The sequence below is a fragment of the Oryza brachyantha genome, chromosome 6, assembly GCF_000231095.2.
Source record: "Oryza brachyantha chromosome 6, ObraRS2, whole genome shotgun sequence".
Classification (NCBI taxonomy): domain Eukaryota; kingdom Viridiplantae; phylum Streptophyta; class Magnoliopsida; order Poales; family Poaceae; genus Oryza; species Oryza brachyantha.
The window spans coordinates 4,394,182-4,403,636 of NC_023168.2; the positions used below are offsets into that span (position 1 = coordinate 4,394,182).

Here is a 9,455-nt window from a genome sequence, read left to right on the forward strand (position 1 = left end):
AACTTAATATAGAAAAATATTTATACATATAAACTTTATACCTATAAAGTAAAAAACTTTATACACATCAAGTAAAAAAATACCTGTGTTGGGCTGTTTTGGGACTGTTCGCGCGTGGGCCGTTCGCGCGAGCGTTCGCTAATTAGCCTTTTCGCATGGGTATGGAACGCAACTTACGTGCGGCTCATATTTTTATTTGACCCATAATGGTTAATGTGCGGCCTATTATACTTGGGCTGGAATGGATTGCAGCCTACTTGAGGCCTATAAAGTGGGGTCTGAACGGGCCTGATGGCCGAATAGCCGATACAGTGTTGGATGCGGACTTTGGCTACCATCATTTCGTATGTTGCAACAAATTATAAATCAAAATTTAAATTTTAGAACCTTGAACTTGATTTTGTGATGCTTTTCATCGTGGTTTAATTTATAGTTTCTAATATATATATATGTATATTACTCGTAAAATATTATTATTATTTTGTAAAAACACGAGAACGCACAAAAAGACGTGTACTCTAGCCCCAGTAAGGCTTTGCTCGGTTGGAGGGGATTGGGTCACAACCCCCATGGATTTCTCCTCCGCGGAATAAATCCTGGCCCACAGAAAATCGTTGTTCGATTAAGCTCAGTCGGGGTTCTAGCCTAGCCCGTCTCGGGATTTTTCTATTGTCTTAGCCGAGGAATTAATCCTGTCCATCGGTGGTGTGGAAAAAATCCGTAATCTCGTGTGATAATGTGTAAAATCCCAACATGCTACTTTCTGTAAATCCCTGCCAAAACGAACGAATATTTTTATAGAAGGGACTATAGGACAGTTAGGAATTCAAATCGCATAGGAATTGAGTGACATGGGAGGGGTTCATCCAATCCCTCTCAGCATAGATTCTTTTTAGGGATTAAATCCCAACTAACCGAACAAGACCTTGTGGAAAATATTGGAGAGGAGAGAAATCATACGATCTGTTATAATCTGTTGTATTCTGTTGTTTATTGCACTGACTCTCATGGGTATATTAATAGGGTAAATAGGAGATAGAAATTTAGAGTACAAGATAAATATTCTATCGTATCTCTCTAGAATTTTATCTTTATTTTTAAAGTTTCTATTGGACTCCGTTATCTCTAACCGTATATATCTATATCTCTAACATTTCCCCTCAGTCGTAACGGGAGCGAAACGAACGATTGCGACTAGATTTGAATCCTGTGTTTCACCATCTTTTCTTCTTTATTTCTCCATCATCGATTGCATCTCTGATGGATAGTCCTCCACTTTGGTGACTGCGTCTCCATCCGTGTCGTCTTGGTCCTCCACCTTGGTGATATAGTGGTAATGTCATGGACGAGAGCGATGACATGGACGCTTTTGACTGGAGTTGTCGAGGATGATTTGTTGTAATATCCGTTGAGGTAGTCGATCATGTAGAAGCCGTGGTCGTTGTAGACATGGTAGTTGTTGTAGCCGCATATAGCTGAAGGCGAAAAAAAATTGAAGACAAAGTTGCGATCATAGATGAGGCACCTTGCAGATGTCAGAGGATGCCATTGAAAGCGTCTTTGCATATGTCAGAGGATGTCCTTGGGTTATCTTGCAGATGTCACAGAACGCTATTGACGTCGGGTCAACAATTTTTGGTTGTACACCGTATGTCGTGTAGGAGGTCACCACCGTAGTGATGTCAGGTTGATGCAGGATTTGTCCGTCGTAGATGACACGGTCGATGCCGTCGTCGATGAAGCGTCTTGCAGATATTCCTGTCAGAGGACGCGAGAAGAATGTCCATCGTTGTGGATGTAGCAGCGTCATGTTCTTCCCACGTTGACGTAGACCATCGGCGGTGTTACTTCAATTCATGTTGATGGTGGCCGTAGAGACTCGATGAAGACGTCAGTTGCTCGATGCAGTGCTTACTTGCTGGTTGATCGACGTCGTCGCATCTCTGCTTCTGCCGCTAGAATTTGGAGGGTCATGTAGCCAAAGAAACTAATCTAATCTAATATATAGATGATATATGATGGCTAAAAAGAAATTGTTCTAATACTGATTATTGGAAAAAATCTAATCTATACATAATTTTTGAGATTAGCTAATTGAAAAAGAAATTGAATACATGCACTCTAATGTGCGGTGGAAAAGAAATTGAATGCATGCGCGACAGATCGATGATGATGGTCACTGTAGATGGATTGACATATTAATGATCGTCCGCCGCGCCCTGCCGCCCGCTGGGTCAAGCAATGGATCCCGCGGAATCTCGCCACCTCCTCCGGCCAGCGGTTGGATGGGCTCGCCGGCGGCGAGCTGCCGCCGGCGTGCCGCCGACAACTCAAATCAAAGACCAGTATTGATATCTTGGCTCTGATACCATATGGAAAATATTGAAAAGGAGAGAAATCATACAATCTGTTATAATCGGTTGTATTTGTTGTTTATTGCACTGATTCTCATGTGTATATTTATAGGGTACATAGAAAAAACTTAGATTACAAGATAAATATTCTATCATATATTTCTATGATTTTATCTTTATCTCTAAAATTTTTGTAGGATTCCGTTATCTCTAACCATATATATTTATATCACTAACAGACCTATCGTGACGTGGTATCCAAGATCAACGCTGATGAGGCTGATGAAATGATGAGCATGAGGACGTGAAGAAGACCACCGCGCGGACTCTCGCCGCGCTGCCGGCGAGATCGTCGAGAAACGACTCTCCGACGTGCAGCCCGCGAGCATCCAGGCCAGCAACCCCGACGCGAAACTTATCACGTATACGCAGAGGTGGTAATGACCTTTTTTTTCTATACAAAATTTTGTAGATTGAGGTCTAAAATAAGATGGATTAAAATTTTTATAGTTTTTTAAACTAAAAAAATACAGTTGTGAAAGTAGACAATGCCACAATGGCCTTGGCGGAAGGCATCGGCTTCGAACTCCGGCCCGGCGGAAAGGATCATCCGGATGAGGGAGATGCTGCAGGACCCGCTCTAGCCGCCCAAGTTCAAGCACAAACGAGTGCCCCGCGCTGCTGGGTCACCGCCGGTGCCAGCGCTGCGCTCGCCGCCGCGGCCATTATCGCAAAAGGACCGCGCGACGACTGGAAGGCCCAGCCCAGCCAAACATCTCGAGCTGAAACCGACCGCCGGCGGCGAGGTCACCTACGACCAGCGTCTGTTCAACCAGGACAAGGGAGTGGACTCCGGGTTCGCCACCGGCGAGCAGTACAACGTCTACTCCGGAAGGCTCTTCGCGGCGCTGCCAGCGCGCTCGATGCTCTACAAGCCGAGCAAGCACGGAGCCTCGGACATCTACGCCGACGCCGACGAGCACCTCGAGAAGATTGCCAAGACTTGCTGCAGGTTCATGCCCGATAGAAGGTTCTCCGGAGCTCCGGAGAGAGTGGCCCGGCAAGAGGGAGAGACCCGACGAATTCTTAGATCAGATCAAGAAGGGGAAGAAGCAGTGAGGTGTACTGTCCTCAAGGTCAGGAATTTTGATCTCACCTTTTGTGTTCGTTTTGCTTGTAAATCTCTCATAAATTTGGGTGAATTCTTAGCTAACTTTTCTTCAGATTTTCTCGTTTGGTTTTCTCTACATATCTCGATTCTCAATTCTCAATTGCGGTTAATACTACTAAGACTATGTGTTAGATATAACAACGATAGTTAATAAATACTGAGAAAATTTCACAAAACTATATATACTTTGACCAAATTATCTACAATTATAGATTTTAAAGCGTTGCACTGTAAAACTATATAGAGTATTAGATATAACTTAAGGCGGTGTTTTTCAACTTTATAGAAACTCCAAAATCTAAGGAAAGGACAATCCTAAGCCACTTTGGGTGTCCAGTAGTTCATGTATGCATTTCTTTCTGGTGCTTTTACCATTGATTTTGAACACCATTGCAGTCACCAGTCAGATACTCCAATGTTCAAGGTTAATTTCTTTTCTCCTTTCAGAACGGCAAGGTTAATTCTTTTTTTTTTTGAAACTTTTGTTGTAAGGTTAATTCAGTTATGCAATCTATATCAGCATCAAAAGTTTTCTGAGCCTGGGGAATGAGACCCTGGACCTCAAGTCAGTTGGGCTTTCCAGCTATGGTGACTGATCGACTTGTACTGGCCGAGCTAAAGCCCAAACAGCCACGGCCACGACCAGGCCCATCTGCAGCATGTCCGAGCACTGTGCTACACGGGACACGGGTGCTCGACTGCTCGACGTGTGCTGGATTTGTGATCAAAATTTTTATGGCATTAATTAATGGTTGTACATGGTCGACGTCGCCATCGCCGCGGCGCGCAGGTGGCCGTGGCGTTCCGTCGCGCGCTTCATCGTTTCTGTGCTCCGCGTCACTCCACGGATGTCGACACTAATTGATTTTTTAACCTATGTTTAACCACCCATCTTATTCAAAAAATATGTGATTGAGATCTATTTTGTTGTGGTTATTTTTTATATTTGTAAACAAAATTAAATAATATAGATCATGGTCAACAACGTTAAAAAAAAATGTACGTTAAACAATACCCCTATATCCTAAATTATAAATATGTAGAAGTAGTTGAAGTAGGATCGTAATTGGTTACAAAGAAAATATAAGTGAAGAGATTAAAAAGTGAGCGTTGATATTAATTGAATCATGCCAAGGTATGCTTGAGCATGTTATATGCAACTCGTGGCGACACGTGGAGACATGCCACCGAACAATCACCCGGGAGGGACCTTGTCAGGCTAAAAGCACACCATTTTGTACTAGGCTTGGGACATCAACTGGGCTCTGATCTAAGAGCAAGTTCAATAGTATTGCTAACTACTAGTTCTAATTCATCTATAGTCAATCTAATAGCTAATTCATATAATAGTTACCTAAAAATATCAATACATGGTTCCACATATCATACACACATTTTGTCTTGGAGCCCATGTGTAGCTGGCTATAAATTAGTAGTTCACATCTCTTCTCTCTCCCCTCTTATCTTTTTAAAATATGCTTATAGCTGGCTTGTATTCTGTTATTGTACCTACTCTAACACGGTAGAGACGTGAGGTGATCAATTAATTATGGAGTTGATAGATGAATATACATGTGATACATGAAGCATGAAAGAGGAGGATGTAGAATATGGAGGGTTGGGGGTGATAAATTGATTTTGCCGAGTGGTTGATTTAATTGGCCTTGGCCCCTCTTATTTATTACTTACGGAGGGTTGAAAATATGCCGATCTTTTTTATATTTAGCTTGACTTACTTTAAATCTGATCTTGTACCAAATATCCAGTGTCAATAGGATGGCTGCCATTAGTTCAGACTAAGGGTGGTGGAGAAATAACATCATTTGGGATAAAGGTGGAGTACTAGAGGCAGCTTTATCTTAGATAGTATGGAATATTATATCATTTCTTTGCATTTATCTACTACGGCTACCTCCAATTTCAAATAGTTATCACTGGGTACTATTTATTTTACCACTCATTTTTCTTTGAAAAAACAATATATATATACTTAGAAGTAAGCCTTAGAAGTGAGCCATATTAGTAATGTGCATTGTGCATTGGTATAAATATGTAGCTTTCATTAATTATAAACTAAACATTTAGAAGTTGTTAACCATCAAAATTAAAATATCCGGCCATGGATAAAGTGACAACTATTTGAAACATGAGACAACATGTTTTAGCTTTAGAACATTTTCTTAAGTTGTGAGAAAACTGGAGACCATATATTTTGGGAATCAGCTGGTGCGAAAAGATATTTCATCATAGATGTTCCACAGTGAATCATTTATACTCAGGCATTATTTAGTTCTTAATTTTTTTTCAAAAACGTCACATCAAATCTTTGAACACCTAAATAAAGCATTAAACATAGATAAATCAAAAAACTAACTGCACAGATATGGAAGAAATCTTGAGACGAATCTTTTAAGCCTAATTAAAAAGTGATTAGCCATAAGTGCTACAGTAACCAACATGTGCTAATGGCGGATTAATTAGGCTCAAAAAATTCCTCTCGCGGTTTTCAGCCGGAATCTAAAATTTATTTTGTAATTAGACAAAAGTTTAATCATTCAAATATGTATCCGAAAACTTAATGTGTGTTTTTGCAAAACTTTTTTACAAACTAAACACCACCTCATACAACAACCCCCCAAAAAACCGTGTTTCAAAACTCATCAGTCATCATTGGAGCTACAATCATGCGAAGAAAACGACGAACACGACGTCCAAATCAATTCTTTGACGCAACGATCGAAGGAAGATATCGATCATTGCAGAGGTTGACATTCGAGGGCGACGGAACCGGCCAAGATCTTTTTCGCAAGGGAGGCAACGAGATCTCTGCTTTAATTTGCCCGAGCAATTAAATTAAGTGGGACTGATTGAGATCAACACACAACCTGTACTAACTCCATCGCAGCATGCATGCATGGATGCATGCTCGTGTTACTCGTGCATAGACTTGACGTGTCGACAAAAACGGAGATGTGCGAAAACATCGGCGATTTCGTGTCAAAGCGTTTAATGATTGATTGGGCAGCTTTTGACACAAAGATATCAGCACGTATTTTCGCTTTCACTTATGTTTATGTGTCAAAATTTAAAATTTTATCTTAAATTTAAAGTTAATTTTAGGGTATTTTTTCACTGATGTTTATTTTTACACTGCTTTTTAATCGTTAAGGATACATATATAAAAATTTTATTTATTAATTATTCTTCATTTGAAAAAGAACAAACAACCCCACGGAGAGAGTGTGGGAGAGAGAAAGAGCAAGCGCGTACCAACCACAGAAGTACGTAGTATTTGTGTCCAAGAATACTTTTTGCAGATCTTTGCCTTCCTCCTTTGTGAAAAAAAAGGGGTTGATCGAGACGGAGGAACTTCCTTAGTGCAATCAGACAAAATTAGGGTAAATCAGGTTTCAATTACGTGCATTTGGTTATGTTCCAGTATTAACTTCAGGCACTCCCTCCGTTTTCTACCCATAAGTATATTAGTTATGATTTATATATTTTAGTATTTTTTTAATAAAAAGATAGTACAACATAGAGCTAAAAGTTAGCAAAAACCGAAGGGTATATTTCGAGAAATAACATTGGTGTCATTTATAGTATTACACAGTGATCTATTTTGTTATTTTTGTGTGATTATTCGAATGGTATGTAAAGGATGAGCCGATGAGGGACTTCCCCTTGTGAGATGCAATGACTTTCCCAGTACAGACAAAACATTTCACACGATTACGTATGTCACCGTCTGCGAAGATACCATTGTAGACTTAATTAAGCACCTTATTAGCAGAATTCGATCACGTTCGACACGCAATTAAGCCAAACGGCGACTGAAAAATGGTGTGCATGAGTGTATCGTGTAAGCAACTCCCACTTAATTCCTGACTCTAATCGGTCCCATTTTTGACTATGAAAGACAGAAACAGAGGAGTCTCAAACTCTCAATCGCCACCAGAGTCACTGCAATTTAGTAGTTGCCTCTTGATTTAATTCTCCATACATTTTGTCGCATCGTCGTTTCTGTATATCATTGAGATAAACATCTTCGATTGTGCTGATTAATTTCAGCATTTGTTAAAAACAGTGTCACGAACAGTGTTAAAAAGCAACAATGATCTTGATCATGCTTTGATTAGGACATCCACGAGGAGCAACATAGTGATGAAACCAAAACTGGTAGGTCGACCTTATGGTTTCATGTCAGCTAGCCGACAAAGCACTATGATTAATTGAAGAGAAAAAAAAAGATTGTGATTTCACTTGATTGGTTTGTAATAATTGAGCAGATCAAAGAGATAACGTTGGATATTGAATGGAAGGACTAGGGCACTTGGACAAGAGAAAGTAAGTTATGCATGCACATGATCTGCCTGGATACACCTGTATGTCACGGCTGACTTGTAACGTGAGATTAAGACAGGCCACTATATGACACGGTTGTCTTGTACTTGGAGTGGCAGGTGAGCGAGCATGGCCAAATGTCTATCTTAAACATGTCAAAAACATGTTTAGGGTCACGCATGTTTCAAGTTTATATGGGCTTATATGAAACTATGTACAAGTTTGAGGTCTCCGTTACAAAATATAAATATTTCTAAAATATATATTGACATTTTAAATTTGAAACATGCGTGACCCTGATGAGATTTAAACAGAGACCAAAATCACCTCGATGAACCGAGTACTCCACGAACCTGATGAGATTTTATGGTTCATTAGCAGATCGAGCTAGCAGTGAAAAATGACCACATAAAAAGGCAACAATCGAGGCCAGACCGACGACACGCATTCATGCCAGCGGCAAAATGTGACTAATCGCTGACTAACACTAGGAGAGCAATTACAATAACAGGTTATAAGCCAATTATAAATATATATTAAAGAGATAAGAGTGGAGAGAAAAGAGATAAATTACTAATTTATAGCCAGCTGCACACGAACTTCAAAATAAAATATGTGTATGACATGTGTTATATGATGTCTTATACATAACTATTGTATAAGCTGACTATTAGATTGACTATGAATTAAAACCGATAGTTGGCTATGATATTCAACTTGCTCGTAACACGCTACCGTCCAGCCTGATAAATTACAGACGAAATGACCGGACGGATCAGCCGAGTGCCCACCACCCCTGACGGTCTGACCGGCTCACCCAACCCAACCAATCCAGGATAGCTGCAACCAATCGAGAATATTAGGCTGCTTTCTTTTTTTTTTCTTGTCGTTTTTTTCAGTTGAACGGTGTTTTTCAAAAAAATTATAGTCTTACCTTTTAAATTAGATATTTAATTTTATTATTTATAACATAAATAGTTAACAAAAAATCGGAGCATTTTTCATGCTCATCTTCTATCTATTATGTCACGCCCTGACCCTAGGAACCCCCTAGGTCGGGCCTGTGCTCTATAAGCTTCCGGAAAAGAAGTTACAATTTGTTGGTATGAGTATCTACTAAATCCTATTAAGCCTTGGACTAGATTTTACATATTATCACCCGACGGACCCTATATTTTAGCGTGACGCGTGCACCAAGCATAGCGTGGGATAAAAACCACCGGTAGTGATGGTTCTAAGGGTGATCAACCACCCTCCATTTTGGCCAAGAAGAACACCCCTGTATAAAATGTATCGTATTTTGCCTTATATTCTTTTGCGACTTTAGAATCTTAGTAGATTTATGATGTGATCAGATATTATTGCATATTTATGTTTTAAACAAATTTTGTATATGTATATTGAGTTATGGATTTTTGGAGACATTGTTTAGGACCCAAAAAAATACTGGAGGCGCCACTGATCACCGGTGATGCTTCTTCGTACGAGTACGCTTCAATCACGTACGTACTCGTAGGATGGTCCAACTTATATAAATTTATTTAAATACCATAAATATATCATACCAAATATATAATACAAGTTTTAAA

At 39.8% G+C, this 9,455-nt stretch overlaps 1 pseudogene; it reads left to right on the forward strand.

The window, feature by feature from the left end:
- Positions 1-206: 206 nt before the first annotated feature.
- On the forward strand, positions 207-3,473 carry LOC121054680 (annotated as a pseudogene).
- The last annotated feature ends 5,982 nt before the right edge of the window (positions 3,474-9,455 follow it).